At 37.2% G+C, this 15,332-nt stretch overlaps 1 protein-coding gene across 1 annotated transcript in view; it reads right to left on the reverse strand.

Moving 5' to 3' along the window:
• Rbsn-5 (Rabenosyn-5) overlaps nt 1–14,723 on the reverse strand; it is a 93,482-nt gene extending 78,759 nt beyond the window's left edge. The window contains exon 1 of the mRNA XM_090373811.1: nt 14,224–14,723. The gene's annotated coding sequence lies outside the window, so the exon portion shown is untranslated. The remainder of the gene's footprint in view (nt 1–14,223) is intronic.
• Between the last annotated feature and the right edge of the window lie 609 nt (nt 14,724–15,332).

Consider the following 15,332-nt stretch of genomic DNA (forward strand, 5'->3'; position numbering starts at 1 on the left):
ACCATGAGGGTAGGGGCGTGGCATTGACACGGTTGACCCTCGCAGGTGAGCCTACTAGCCGATTGATCCTAGCCGGGCCTTCCAGGACCACCCGTCTTGTCGAAGCAGGGGCCAAAGTGGTGTATTGAAGCTGGGCCCCTCAACCACCAGGATCCCCCTTTCCGAATTTCCACGGGTCGCAGCGCACGGCAAACACGCCGGATTCCATTGATGTAAGCCTGGAACCTGGGCTGTGGGCGTTGGATCCCAGTGATGCTAGTCTGGAAGTCCAGCAGCATCACTGGGAGGTCCCCTCACCACATACAGATGCCCACGTCGAGGGGAAATTCAAGGGAAAAAACTATATAAATTATTGGAGGGGATAGACAGATGATGTGGGAATTTATTTATTTATTTTTTTTTTTTTTGGCTCATAATACTAATAGTAAAAAGATAATAAAAAAAAAAAAAAAATCTTGAAATGGTCTTGGAACATTTGGTTTACCAAACAAAAGGGTTAAACAAAATAATAGGGATATATTTTCTTCCCCTGATACTATATATATATATATATATATATTTTTTTTTTTTTTTTTAATAAAAATCCCAAGCACGAAAGGTATTAGAACCTATAGCACTTAGTACCATGCATAGGTTGAAGGTTGAGAAGATACTTGTTGATATTAATTTCTGTAAATTGTAATTTCCAAATACATATGAAGGGAGGTTGTTCCAGAAAATGGAAGCTTAAGGAATAAATGAGAAAGAAGAAAAGTTGGTTCTGTGGGTTTAAAGTTGGACAGTAAAAGAATGCCGACTGGTTGTGGCACTTGTTCACACTAGTTTTGAAGAGAGAGGGAGCGAGCAGAAATTCATCATCATCATCAGCCAATTTCAATCCACTGCAGGATGAAGGCCTCTCCAGCAACTTTCCAGTTGTTTCTGTTTTGAGCACTGGCCATCCATTTACTACTCAAAAACTCATGAATTTCATCTATCCATCTCCGCCTTTGTCTTCCAGGTTTTCTTCTAGCTCCTCTTGGGTACCATTCTGTTATTTTCTTAGTCCATCTGTCATCATGTCTTCGAGCTATGTGTCCTGCCCAAGACCATTTTAGTTCTTTAGTTTTGATAAGAATGTCCTTTACTTGAGTTTGCTGCCTAATCCATGTGTTTCTCTTCTTATCTAACAGTCTGATTCCCAATATAATTCGTTCCATTCTTCGCTGTGTAGTTCTTAGCTTCTCTTCCATTCTTTTGGTGAGTGCCCAAGTTTCACTTCCATAAGTCATGGTGGGGAGTATACATTGATTCATTATTTTACGTTTCAGACAAACTGGGATATTGCTCTTCAGTATGTGACTATATTTCCTGAATGCTATCCATCCAAAATTTATTCTTCTCTTGACTTCCAGCCACTTATCATTATTACAGCTAATAACTTGTCCCAGATAAGTATATGACTCCACCTTTTCAATTACTGCTCCTTCAATCATTATTTCCCTTTCCGTGGCATACTTGTTCATCATTACTTTTGTTTTAGCCATATTCATCTTTAGTCCAAAATCCTTACTAACTGTGCATAACTGATTAAGATTTTCCTCTAATTCTTTGGGATCGTGGCTTATGACCACAATGTCATCTGCAAATCGTAAATGGTTTAGGTACTCTCCGTTCACATTGACTCCTTTCTGCGACCAGTCTAATCTTCTGAAAGCTTCCTCAAGGGCAGCAGTAAACAGCTTCGGAGATATTGTGTCTCCTTGTCGAACTCCTTTCTCGATTTTTAATTTGCTACTGTCTTTGTCTAGTCTAATAAAGGATGTAGCACTCTCATATATTTTCTTCAAAATCATAATATATGGAGTATCTATGCCTTGTCTTTCCAGTGCCCGAAACATTGCCTTATGCTGTATGGAGTCAAATGCCTTTTCATAATCCACAAATGCCAGGCATAATGGTGTTTTATATTCATTTGCTTTCTCCATTAGCTGTGATATTACGTGAAGGTGATCCATAGTTGAGAATCCTGTCCTAAAGCCAGCTTGCTCTTTCGGTTGATTCTCATCAAGTATTCTTTCTAATCTGTTAGTAATGACCCTTGTGAACAACTTGTAGATATGGGATAACAAGCTAATTGGTCTATAATTTCCAATTTCTGATTTATCTCCTTTCTTATGCAGCAAAACTATGATTGCATTATTCCACTGCTTAGGCATCACACCTTTTCTAATGCCCTTTGTGAAGAGCCTTGCCAGTTTTTGTGTTATGTCTCTTCCTCCCAATTTTAACAACTCTACAGTAACTTCATCTTCCCCCGGGGCTTTCTGATTCTTCATTTTCTTCAATGCATGTTCTACCTCATCAGGAAGAATATCGGGTATGTCGTATGTGTTGCTACTTTGCAATCCATCTTCCCCACTGCTGGTATCATTCCCTCGCTCCTTGTATAATTCTCTATAGTAGTCTTCTGCTATTTGAATTATGCCTTTTCTGCTGTTTATAAGTACACTATCGCTATTCTTCAGTTTCAGTATCATTTGTCTTTCTGTATTACTGCTCATGGCTGCTGATTTAAATCCTTTGTTTTCCCTTAATGCTTGTTCTACTTTTCTTGTGTTAAATCTTCTTATTTCCTCTCTGAGTCTCTTTCTAATGGCTTCGCATAACTCAGTATACTCAATTTTCGCCCTGTCAGTGTTTTTCTTGTCTTCTTGTTTTTCTTCATTTGGCGTCTTTGGTTCATCATGACAAGTATTTCTTGACTAATTTTTTCTTCTTTGGATTTCTGATTCCCTATAGGTTTCTTGGGCTTTATCACTTTCAGAAAGTTGTAATATTCCTCGTCGATATCTTGGTCCTGAGCAGTCTGCAGAAGCTCAAACTTGTTCTTAAGTTCCAGTACATACTGCTTTTTCTCCTCCTCTGTTATTTCAAAGACCTTTGTATTATTTACTCGAGTCAGTTTTTTCCTTTCCTTTCCTACATCTATATCAAGTGTACATCTTACCATTCTGTGATCACTTCCAACATTTACCTTATTCAGGACGGTAACATCATTCACAATATATCTTCTGTTAGTGAGGATGAAGTCGATTTCATTAGTTGTTAATCCATTTGGACTCTTCCATGTCCACTTTCTGTTCACCCTTTTCTTGAAAAAAGTGTTCATTACTGACAGTCCTTGAGATTCTGCAAATTCCACAAGTCTTTCACCTCTTTTATTTCTTTCACCAATTCCAAAATTTCCTATAGTTCCTCTTTCTGCGCTGTTTTGCCTTTTTCCAACCTTAGCATTGAAGTCCCCCATAATAATAGTGTAGTGGGTTTTCTGCTCATCTAGAAGACTCTCAATTTCAGTGTACATTTCTTCAACCTCTTCATCATCATGGCTCGATGTTGGTGCATAAATCATTATAATCTTTAGCTTGTACCTCTTAGAAATCTTGAATATTAGTCTTGACACCCTTGGTGATGTACTTTTGAATTCCAAAATGTTGTTTTTAAAATCTTTATGGACCAGAAACCCAACTCCACCTTCACTCCTTTCACTGTTTCCATTGGAGCAGAAATTATAGAAACCAATTCAGAACAGTGCCCATGGAAGTATCTATAGGGAAAGGCATGCAGCAGAAACAAGGAGTCTATGACACAGGACTTTGTTAGAAACTAATTTCCCTCTTTTGAAAGAAATCTAGAAGCCTGAGAGAGGGCTTGGGGGCACTACCCCAGATGTAAGAACAATGATTCATGGTAGAGCAGATTTGCAGATGAACAGGTGTTTGGAAGAAAAATAATGCTGAGAGCAAAAAGAGAAAACCCAGTTTTCCAGATGCAGAGGAAACAATATTTGTGATGTTCTTATGCTAAGACAGATTAGAAGTGAGGGTAATACCCAATAGAGATATGTGATCTCGTCCAGAAATCAGTGTCATTGAACATAAGCACAGAAGCAGAAGAATCCTTTTAGCGAGATATAAGACGGCACCGAGTTTTAGGATTGAAATCAATTAAATTATCTTTGACCCACTGAAAAGAATTACTTGCAGATCAGCATTTAAGGAATTGGTAGTGGGTAATTGAGAAGTTGAAGCTGTTTCAGCAGGAGAAGGTTTCTCAAACTGAAAGGTGGAATTCTATGTGCTATAATCAGCAAAACTATGGATAGCATTAGTAGAAACACATGATGCAAGAAAGCAAGCTTATACACAATCAGCCAAAAAAAAAAAAAAAAACTTTCCCATTTCACTGATCCATTCTTTCCAAATGTTTGTCTAGTTCTGCCTTGAATAAATTTAACCTATCAGCTTCCACAACAAGAGATGGAAGTTTCTTCCAGCAATCAACTACCCACTGGCTAAAGGCAAACTTCCTCATATCTATTCTACAACTATCTTTCCTCAGTTTGAATCTATGCCCCCCCCCCCTAAGGTTTGTAATCTGAGCAAGAGAAAGAATTCCATCAGCATTGAGTCTGCTCAATCCATTTAAGGCCTTATACATCTCAATCAGATCACCTCGAAGGTGCCTATTCTCCAGAAGCTGCAATTTGCAGAACTTAAGCCTTTCTTCATAAGAGCATCCCTTTACCAGTCTTGTTTGCCCTCCCCTGTACTCATTCTAGAAACTCTATATCCTTCCTAAAATGAGGCTTCCAGGCCTGAACGCAGTAACACAAGGTGTGGCCTGACCATTGCCTTATACAAGCAGATAATCACCTCCTTATCACTGCTTGCAAAATTCCTGTATGTCATTGACAAGACCCCATGACCTACTTGGCAGCCTGTCTGCACAGCTCTGAAAATTTCATATCTGACTGCACAATTATCCCTCCCTCCCTCCCTCCCCCAGTTTCTTTCATTCTCCACTATCCTGAGTATAACACCATAGTTGGTACATTTCTCTGGGATTACGGCTACCCATATGCAGTACTTTGCATTTGTCAATATTAAACTTCAGTTGCCACTTCTCAGCCCATCTACCCAACTTTTCCAGATCCTGTTGCAGCAGCATACTGTCATTACTGTTATTAACAACCCTGCCAACCTTTGTATCATCTGCAAACTTTGACACTAAACTTGATATACCTTCATCAATAACATTGATAAATATACAAAACAACAAAGGGCCCAACAACGAATCCTGAGGGACACCACTAATAACATTAGTCCAAGTAGAGCAGTACACATTGATTACGACTCTGTCTTCTCCCACTCAACCATCCTTTTATCCATTGTAGCAATTTGCCCTTAATGCCATACTGCTACAATTTATACAGTAGTCTTCCATGTGCAACAGTATCAAAAGCTTTCCCTAAAATCCAAGTATATGATATCAAAATTATTCTTTCCATCCAGTTCCTTTGTGACCACATCCCAGTATCCAATCAAATTGGTCAGACGAGACTTCCCTTTAACAAACCCATGCTGTATCTGAACTATTACTGCAGTCTTGTCTAGGTGATCCAGTATCACCTCTTTAACCAGTGACTCCATTATTTTCCGAGGAACAGAAGTAAACTAACAGGTCTATAATTATTTGTGTCATCCTTTGCACCCCCTTGTGAATTGGGGTCACATTTGCACATCTCCAGTCCATGGTTATCTCCCCTGAGTCCAAAGAAGCTCTCATAATTATATCTAAGGGACTGCTTACTTCCTTTGCTGCCTCCTTTAACATAACTGGATAGATCCCATCCACCCCAGGTGCCTTTCTTATGTTTATCTTCAATAATTTCTCCTCCACTTTGCACTCAGTTATTACAAAATCATTTAACTCCCTGTTAGAGTTTGATAAACATCTGGCCCTCTCCTTCTTGAATAACTCCTCATGTGTGAATGTAGATGCAAAATACTCATTCAGTTTGGCAGCTATCAGAGAATGATCATCTACAGTCAAACCACTGACACCAGGTGTCTCCGTAGCCAGGTGGGAAGGAGCAGCAGTGCATAGTTCACGCTTCTTGATTAGACCGGGGTTCGAGCCCGTCACCACCAAATACAGAGGATGCGGAAAGGTCGAGGAATGACCACCGCATATTCCCGGAGCAATATGGCCTTAGTTGCTAATGCTCCTACAAACCAAATACAAACAACAACATAACCTCTGACATGAAGTGGACTAATCTGATTCATTCCCCTTCCTTTTAGAGTTTATATAAGTAAAGAAGTCTTTGCTGTTTTTCTTTGCATCCTTTGCCAAAGATTTTTCATAATCTGCCTTCACTTGCCTAACCTCCTTTGTGACTTGATTACAGATTAGCTTGTATCTACCATAGGCTTCTGTGTCGTCTGACAATTCATGTGCATCCCACGCATTTTTCTTCTCTGCCACGAGTCTCATTAGTTCACCTGATATCCATTTAGGCCTAAATCTTGAACAATATTTCTAGTAGCTTCCAAGATTACCTTCTTGAATGCTTCCCATTTAGAATTTGCTGTTGGTAACATCATCACTTGGTCCCACTGTATAGAATTTAAAAACTGTTTAAGACCACTGTAGTCACCTTTACGAAAGCAAAACCCTTCCCTTTACCTTTGATGGTAGTTATCTTTAAGTAAATCCCACATCAGTACACTGTGATCACTGTCACCTAGTGGTTACTTAATCTGCAAATTCTTAATGCATGGATAATCACTGCTGATAATCAGATCAAGAGTGCTACTCCCATTTGTTGCCTCTCTAACATGCTGCTGTAGAAAACAATCAACCAATAAATCCACAAAAGTCTTGCTGGTGTGGCAGACAACCCACAAGTTCCAGTCTATATCTGGGAAGTTAAAATCCCTCATAAGACACTCAGATTGACTGGCTCACTTTATTTCTCTATATAATTGTTCATCATTGTACTCATCAGAGTCACATTAGGCTTATAACAAACTATTATCCTCATTTTCGCTTTCCCAGTGCTTATGTCACACCAAACTGATTCAACATTGCACTGTCAACTGGATGCACTTCCTTAGATTTTATAACAGCATAACCTCTTCTCCCTTCCTATCCTGTCTATCCTTTCTGTACACATTGTATACCCCAAATTCCAAATCTGCATCCCTTATATCTGAGTGGCACCACGTCTCTGATATCCCAACAATATCTGCCTTGGATGTCTTAACCAGCACTTCAAATTCATCAAGTTTATTTACTATACTCCTAGCAATGGTGTACATGCAAGTATACATGCACCTGTTCTTACTCTTAGTTACTGTAACACAGCCCACGTATTTACTTGTTTCATGACCTCCAGCAGTTCCTGAAATCGCCAGCAACTGGCTTTCCGGGCTGGTGCTAATTCCAATAGAAGCAGTGCAAGAATCATTTCCACCTCTGCCTGCGGCTACTGTTAATCTCTTAGTCTTTGAATCCCTCCAAGCTAGCAGTTTTCCGACCCACCTAAGATTGCCTCAATAGCATCAGCAAATATTCTTGCACCCCTTCTATTTAAGTGTATCCCATCTGTGTAGAAGCAATCTCTCCTGTTAACAAGCACAGACCATGATGAGAAAAATTCTACCCCATGAGCCCTGCACCATCTCTCCAAGGCTAAATTGATTGACAAGGATATCATCATATACTCCCTCCTATTGTGTCTAGGCAGGATTGCAAACACTTTCAAATTTAACCCTAACTCGCAATGTTTTTTCAGCATTAACATGTACTTGCTTAATAAATTCACAGGTCTCTTACACTTAGTGCCAACGTGTACAATGATATCACCTTTTGTGCCCATAAAAGATGATATCTGCTCTACAAAGTTATTAACTTTTGCCCCAGGTAGACATACCACCCTGGTACTATTATTCTGAGCTCCTAACAATTAAGGCGAAGGCAGCAATGGGAATGAAAAAAACATCCCAAAAAGGACAAGAAATGAAATTAATCATAATCATTGTTCTTCATGATAATGCTTAGTCTGATAGGGCAAATAAGGTCATCACAACACTCTGGATATGTCTGTTTCACATTTCAATTCTCTGCACTATTAAATGGACAGAATTATAACAATGATATGACAATACAGGTGTTATCTTAAGTGGCTTTGAATCCAACCAAAAATTTATGTGTTGCAGGGATACTAGCCATTATCCCTGTATAACAAAGCTTACAAAATGGACAAGCCGCGTTACAGATATCACCACAAAGAAGCAATCACTAATACCCTTTAGTTAGTGATCTTCATCAAATTATATATGTTAACAGTTTTACACTCAGATAAGTTTAGATTTATTTCATTAGTAATAGTTAGAAAGTGTTGTATTCCCACAAGTAGAAGTACGGTAGGCCCTCGATTTAACGGACTTCGGATTTAACAGACAAAAAATTTCTGTCATAAAGGAAAAATTTAGAACCTATTTATATCTGATAGTGTCTCACATCAGACAGCACATCTGTCTGATGTGCAACACTATCAGACAGATGAGCTGAAAATTCCTTCTAATGAAATATAGGCTGTTTTACTGCTAGATAATGCACCTGCTCACACTAATTCTGAGAGATTAGTTAGCGGGATGAGGAAATTAATGTGTTTTTCTGCCTCCTAACATTACCACTGATACAGCCGATGGATCAGGGTGTAATCGTTGCATGTAAGAGGTTGTATGATAAGAAGTTTTTGGAAGAGGTGATGGTTGTTTTAGAAGAAACAGAAGATGCAGAAGAAGATACAAGAGGCACTAGGACACAGCAAAATTTACATGCATACAACATCATATCTGCTATCATCAACTTAGCAGCTGTGTGGAAAAATGTTAAGTTTGCTACCTTGTCCAATGATTGGAAGAAGTTGTATGACGTAGAACCTGAAATGGACTTTGAGGGAGTTGAGGCATCTAATTTTCGGGACATTCTTCTGAGGGCCGGCAACATTTTAATACGTCCTGTACATTGTAAGCTTGTTATTAATACATGTTTTTAAAATAATGCAACTGAGAATGATGTGGAACAGTGGCTCAAAAATGATCCGGGCTATCAAATTTTTTCTGAGGGAGAGAATGCGGAAAATATTCTTCATGGAGAACATGAGGATGATTATGATGACAAAGGCGAAGAATCAGTTGCACCTCATCCTAAATTGTCTGTTATAAGACAACATATAGATGACATCATACATTATACTGAATCATCATCAGACCCTGATGTGCTTACTAATTATGAACATTTTAGAGAATTTCGATCTACAGTAATAAGGAAGCAGCACCAAGGTGTAAGGCAACTGAAGCTTGATGATTTCTTCAAGACCACTTCATCAACTTGACCTGTTTCACCAGAACCCTCTACCAGCAAGGAATTAACACCTCTCCCTCCATGACAGTTGTTTCTGACTCTGAAAATTGTGATTCTTTCAATTAAGTTAATATTAATATTGAATATTATGTATCTCTTTTTAACATTTTTTGTATGTTTTATATTAAATGGAGTTTAAGAATTTTAAGGTATTTTTTCTCTCTAAAATGGATTTAAATGAAAAAAACTAATGTTCACGTTGAAAACAACTTTGTGTGAACTTTAAAAAAAAATTTTTAAAAGTGGTGGAAACACTCCATTAGTTACATTGTATAGTTTTTGACGTGTTTAATTAAAATAAAGTTTGGTTCCTGTTGAAATTTATTTTTATATTTTTAACAGATGTTTTAGTGGCATGTATAAATTACTCAATGTACATTATAATAATATTTAATTCATACTTATACATTATAATAACATTTTAATACATCCTGTACATTGTAAGCTTGTTATTAATATATGTTTTTTAAAATACATTCGGTTTAATGGACTTTCAGCAATAGAGGACACTGTTTCCCCCAATTAGTCCGTTAAATCGAGGGCCTACTGTAATCATGAAAAAAGGTTATGTTGTTGTTATTTGGTTTTTAGGAGCATTAGCAACTAAGGCCATATTGCTCCGGGGATATGCGGTGGTCATTTTCTGACCTTTCCGCATCCACCGTATTTGGTGGTCACGGGCTCGAACCCCGGTCTAATCAAGAAGCGTGTGCTACACACTGCTGCTCCTGCCTACCTGGCTACGGAGGTGCCATTCTTCCTAGCAACAATCTTGTATGTTCAGTTCAGACTGAAACGCGGTGCAAGATGCAGTAACAGTCGTAAGTTGATCAGTCGTAAAGCGCATAGGTCATAAGTCGACGACTACCTGTATTGACATTAGACTTGAATTTCTGTAGATTTTCAGGAAATATGTATGAAGGGAGGTTTTTCCAGAAAATGGAAGTTGAATGAATAAATGAGGAAGAAGAAAAGTTGGTTCTGTAAGTTTGAAGTTGGACAGTAAGAGGATGTTGACTGGTTGTAGCATGCGTTCGGACAATAAAGTAAATTTGTTTTCCACGATGGCCCCACAAACTATTAAACAAAATTTTTGATGCAATTTGAAATGCATGATATATGTTTTTGCATTTTATTTTCTTGCAGATCTGTTGTCAATAACAAAATATGTTCAGTTCAATATGTAAACCTGAAAAATTTTGATTTTGCAGCCAGTAATTATGTGTAACTACTATTTATTTATAATTTCAAAATAATATTAGCTCTGGGTATTTTTTGCATCATTAATGCTTAAAATATTCTATTATAAATTAATAACTGTATAAAATACTGCGCTCTACAAATACATTAAACTTTATCTCATTTATCTAGTATAAATAAATAATAAATATTGTATATAAGTTATATTGTTGTTATATCATAAATATACACTGAGTGATCACTGAATTATGACCACCTACCTAATATTTCATAGGTCCTCCTTTTGCCCTCAGCACAGCAGCTATCCGACGTGACATTGATTCAACAAGATGTCGGAAGCATTCGGGAGATATGGCCAACCAAGCTGTATGTAATGCGACTAGCAATGCAAGTATGGAGGTGATTGCTGTATCCAGATGCCTGATATGCCTTTCCATAGTGTCCCACAAGTGCTCTATGGGATTGATATCGGCGGAGTTCGGAGGCCAATCAATATGCTAGAAGTCAGAACTGTGTTCCTCAAACCATTCCGACACAGTCATCTTGGAAGACACCATCACCATTCGGGAAAAAAGTATAGCGGGGTGTACACAGTCAGCAAGCAGTTGACAATAGCGGAGACCACTGATATGTTGTTCCACATGCACCAGGGGTCTAAGTTCCGGCCAGTAAAACATGCCGCACACCATACAACCACCTCCACCGGCCTGCACTTTTGATACCATGCATAATGGATGAAGAGCCTCATATTGTTGACACCAAATCCGTACATGACCATCCACAGTGTGGAGTAAATAATGTGACTCATCCAACCAGCACACCTTCCAGTCTTCTAACGTCCAACTTGTATGCTCTTTACACCAGGCAAGTTTTTTACACTGATGAACCTTGGTTAGGAGAGGATGCCGTAGGGGTCATCTGCTGGAATAGCCCATATGTGCGGGTGTGTGACGCATGGTCATACCAGATATTGTTCTGGGTTGGCCCATGTTGTATTGGGTAGTCAACTCTTCAACAGTGCTGTGCCTGTTTACCTGTAGGAGTTGTCGGACCCGGCGCTCACCTCTAACATCAACCTTTCGCTGACCTTTGCAGTTTTACAATCAGATCGCTGTTTGACCATTTTGACGCCAGTTCTGGTACACTTTAACAACGACGGCTCTCGAGACATCAGCTCGTCAAGCTCCCACAATCTGTCCTTTATCAAAGTCTGATAAATCATTCCTTTTACCCATCACGCTCGGAATTTTACTACCTACTGAACCACTGACACCATATCTGTGCTACATAAACAAATATAATTTGTTGGCATGAAAACAACTTTTGCTGCATCCAATAGACAAAGGCTTGGAAACAATATTTAAGCTTAATTGAAAACAATATTTAAGCCTATTATCTCTGATGGAGCATGCAATTAATCCCCGAGAGACAGTAAGGACTAGCTTGGGAGTTTTGGTTCACAGACATTACGACATCAAGAATGGATATCACTTGAGGTATTATGAGTGATACTTAGCATTATATGTGGCCAGAATGCATTCACATTAGTCAGGAACTTGCTAATGTCCTTGAAATTTAGTTACCGATTGCAGAATTGGCAAAAGATCAGCTTTGAAAAATTGGGCATATGATGCTGAACTAACCTGAGGATCAAAAATTGCAGCAACACAATAAAAATTGCAGGAGGAAGAGGAACTGCACACATAACAAGTAAATGGCTCATGACAAACACCTCTTTCTTAATCAAGCTGAAACTTAGTTTGTTCATAAAGGGATAGCTATTCTCATTTTGAGAAAATCCAAACACAAAACCGAGCAGCAAGCTCAGTCACGAGTGGAGTGTTCTTTTGCACTGATGTATCAAGAAATGAAGCAAAATTTTGCTTCATCTATTCTTGGCTTCTTAAACTGTGAATAATTTGGTACGACTAATACAGTATGTAAATAATGAACATTTAGAATACAATTTTATTATTATTTAGAATTTTTAATATTCATTTATTTAATTTTTGTTTTTAATGAATAGTTAATGTTAAATTTGAATTAGGTTGGGGAGTCAAAAAATTTTACCATGGGAATGCATCTCCCCTTCACAAGAAATACATGTACATATATAAAAATCATGTCTGATTTATTATGTTGAATCACCATCACTGGCACAGATCCATAATGTAAATTGGAAACTACCTGTACATTTGTGAAAAAAAAAAAGAGTTGAAAAAGGACTGGGTTTGCACTTGTCAGAAAAATTAAATATTTACAGAAAAAATGATCGAATTACTAAATTATAGTTATAAAAATTGAAATTTATCCTCAAATGGAAAATTGCTTAAATACTTCATTATAATAATTCATTCGTAAGCATATTATATTTCAAGGTACATCACCTCCCCACGACATAAGCCACTTGATAGGATTTGATATGCTGGGTGGGTGGGGGGCTGTACTAGCACTCCCACAAGTGTCTCGTTGAACAAGTGCATGCATGTCGAGCAGTACGTTAAGAAGACTGTCTAGTGTGAAACATGTAAGTTAGTTTATTCACAAGCTTATCATCAAAATTCCAAGTCCACCCTCATACACACAGACATTTTCTGTTGTTTTTAGTAAATGTTTTCATATTTCAATCTCACCGCAACTGAATAAGGGCATAAATCCTACAATTAAACTGCATAATTTATGCCCATTAAGTAAGAAAGATTTAATAAAACACTTTTCCACATTAAGTAATTTAATTAGTTTACTGATATGCAAAGGATACTGTCCATAATACTTCAGGTGGAAAAGGTGTGTTCATTAAATCCTTCTTACTTAGTTCATGTTCTAGAATTACTACATGCAATATTCTAGAATTTAATTATGCTCATTTTCTCAGACTCAGTAAGTAGAAGCTGTTAACTGGCTCATTTTTATTAAGTAAATTTTCCATAGAGATGACAAATTCTGATCTCAACATGCTTGTTGTAAATGTATTCAGAAAAATATAGTGATCACTACTGAATACAAATGATAAACTAAAAACAGTTCCTCCAAAAACATGGGACAGAACTTTAAACGAAAGAATAAAATAATGCTATACAAGCCCAGAATATAATATAGCAAAAAGGAGCCAACACACTCCCAATCAAATGCCACAATTAAGTCATCCTATAATCCAAGTCATGTTCAAGTAACACACAAAAAAAATTGATATGTAGATACTAACAATTATATTTGGAATGTTGCTCCCCTATATTTAAATTTTGCAATTAATTTAACAACACTACTTCAACCCAAACTGATCTGGACTCAATTATCAATATTTGAATGGAATTTATCATAAAATTTTGTCAATAAAGATGATAGAAACACTAAGGTAATAAACATTATAATAACAGATATGACTGGAGATGACGATAATAGTAACAGGTAGAATTATCAGGCATAAACAAAAGTGGTGAGGGGAGGGGAGATAGTTACTGATATTTATAAGAAAAAGAAGCAGGTGGTAGTATATAGCGTGTACACAGCGGTTGCAAACAATTCAGACGTATGCTGATATAGTGTTAGCCACCGGAATTTTTCATTAGCATTTTTCATTTTTCAAAAAAAAAAAAAAAAAGTGAAAGGGAGGAGACTGGAAATCCCTGCATTAGAAGATACTTCACAATTCAGATATAATTAAAATACTAGCAAACCCTTACAGGATAAAAAGAAATTAAACACAAAAATCCACACGAAATATTTTAAATTAAAACTAATTTCTGAATCTGTAAAGTGTACCTGAATAATTAATTCATCTTTATTTCTTTGCATGCTAGCATTACACAAAATCCTAGTGTCAATCCTTGTTGACAGTAGCTATTGCAGCAAGTTCAGCTGGGTCAGATGGCGCCGTTCAGGAAACACCCTACAGGACTAATGAGGGTTATTTGAGTTCGCAATACTTAGAAGAATAAATGGAAAAATGACAGAACGAACACAATAAACTGAAGAAGCTCTTCATGAAAGTATAAATCCGAACATAAAATCCGAATATATCACTTACAGCAAATTTTATGTAAATTTGCTATATTTTTCTTGAAATGTGTTCGGTCAGTCGTTAACTTCAAAAATCATATTAAAAACACTTGCATTTTTTTCTCCACAATGTTTTTATATTGTACAACTGCTTACGATTTATTCATTCACATGCCAGAATCATCACGGTGGTTATCTGAGTTTGGCTGGTGGTATCACATGATACGCACATCTTCCATAACCCATCCATGGATAAAGCTGGCGAAAATATCATTCACACTAACGCCCTATGCATCACGTGACCAGTGGTTACAAAAATAAATCACTTGGTAAAAATATAAAATAATCTTTCTTTCGGATGAGTGAAAGAATATATCAGAAATTACTATCTTATAAATTCAATAAACATCAACGTTATTACAAAATAAAGCCACAGACTACAGCCGACAGTTTGCAAAAATAATACGGGGGATCAATGGAACGTCTCCAAAAGTCTCAAACATTAATTGCTCGTCGTTGAATCCACTTAAAGCTCAATCCACTTGAGTCCACTTAAATAATCCTAAGTTTAATGAGAAAGTGTTTGCCATCTGTTTCATTATACAGTAGAAAAATAGCTACGATAAGTGATTAGTACATAGCAGAAAATTTTGCAGCATAAAGGAGAACTCAACAAATTTTACCGCTTATTCTTGGTCAGGAGACAGACTTGACAACAAATTATCAGGGATCGCACCTTGTAAATTTCAAAGAAATATTTTGCTATTAAATCGGTGATTAGTGATCTACGCAATATATATATATATATATATATATGCATACTGATTTAATGTACTCATGAGGTGCTGAACGTATGTCGCAGTGATGCTGGT

Source organism: Mastigoproctus giganteus, chromosome 5 (assembly GCF_048544385.1).
Source record: "Mastigoproctus giganteus isolate SK-2022 chromosome 5, ASM4854438v1, whole genome shotgun sequence".
Lineage (NCBI taxonomy): Eukaryota > Metazoa > Arthropoda > Arachnida > Uropygi > Thelyphonidae > Mastigoproctus > Mastigoproctus giganteus.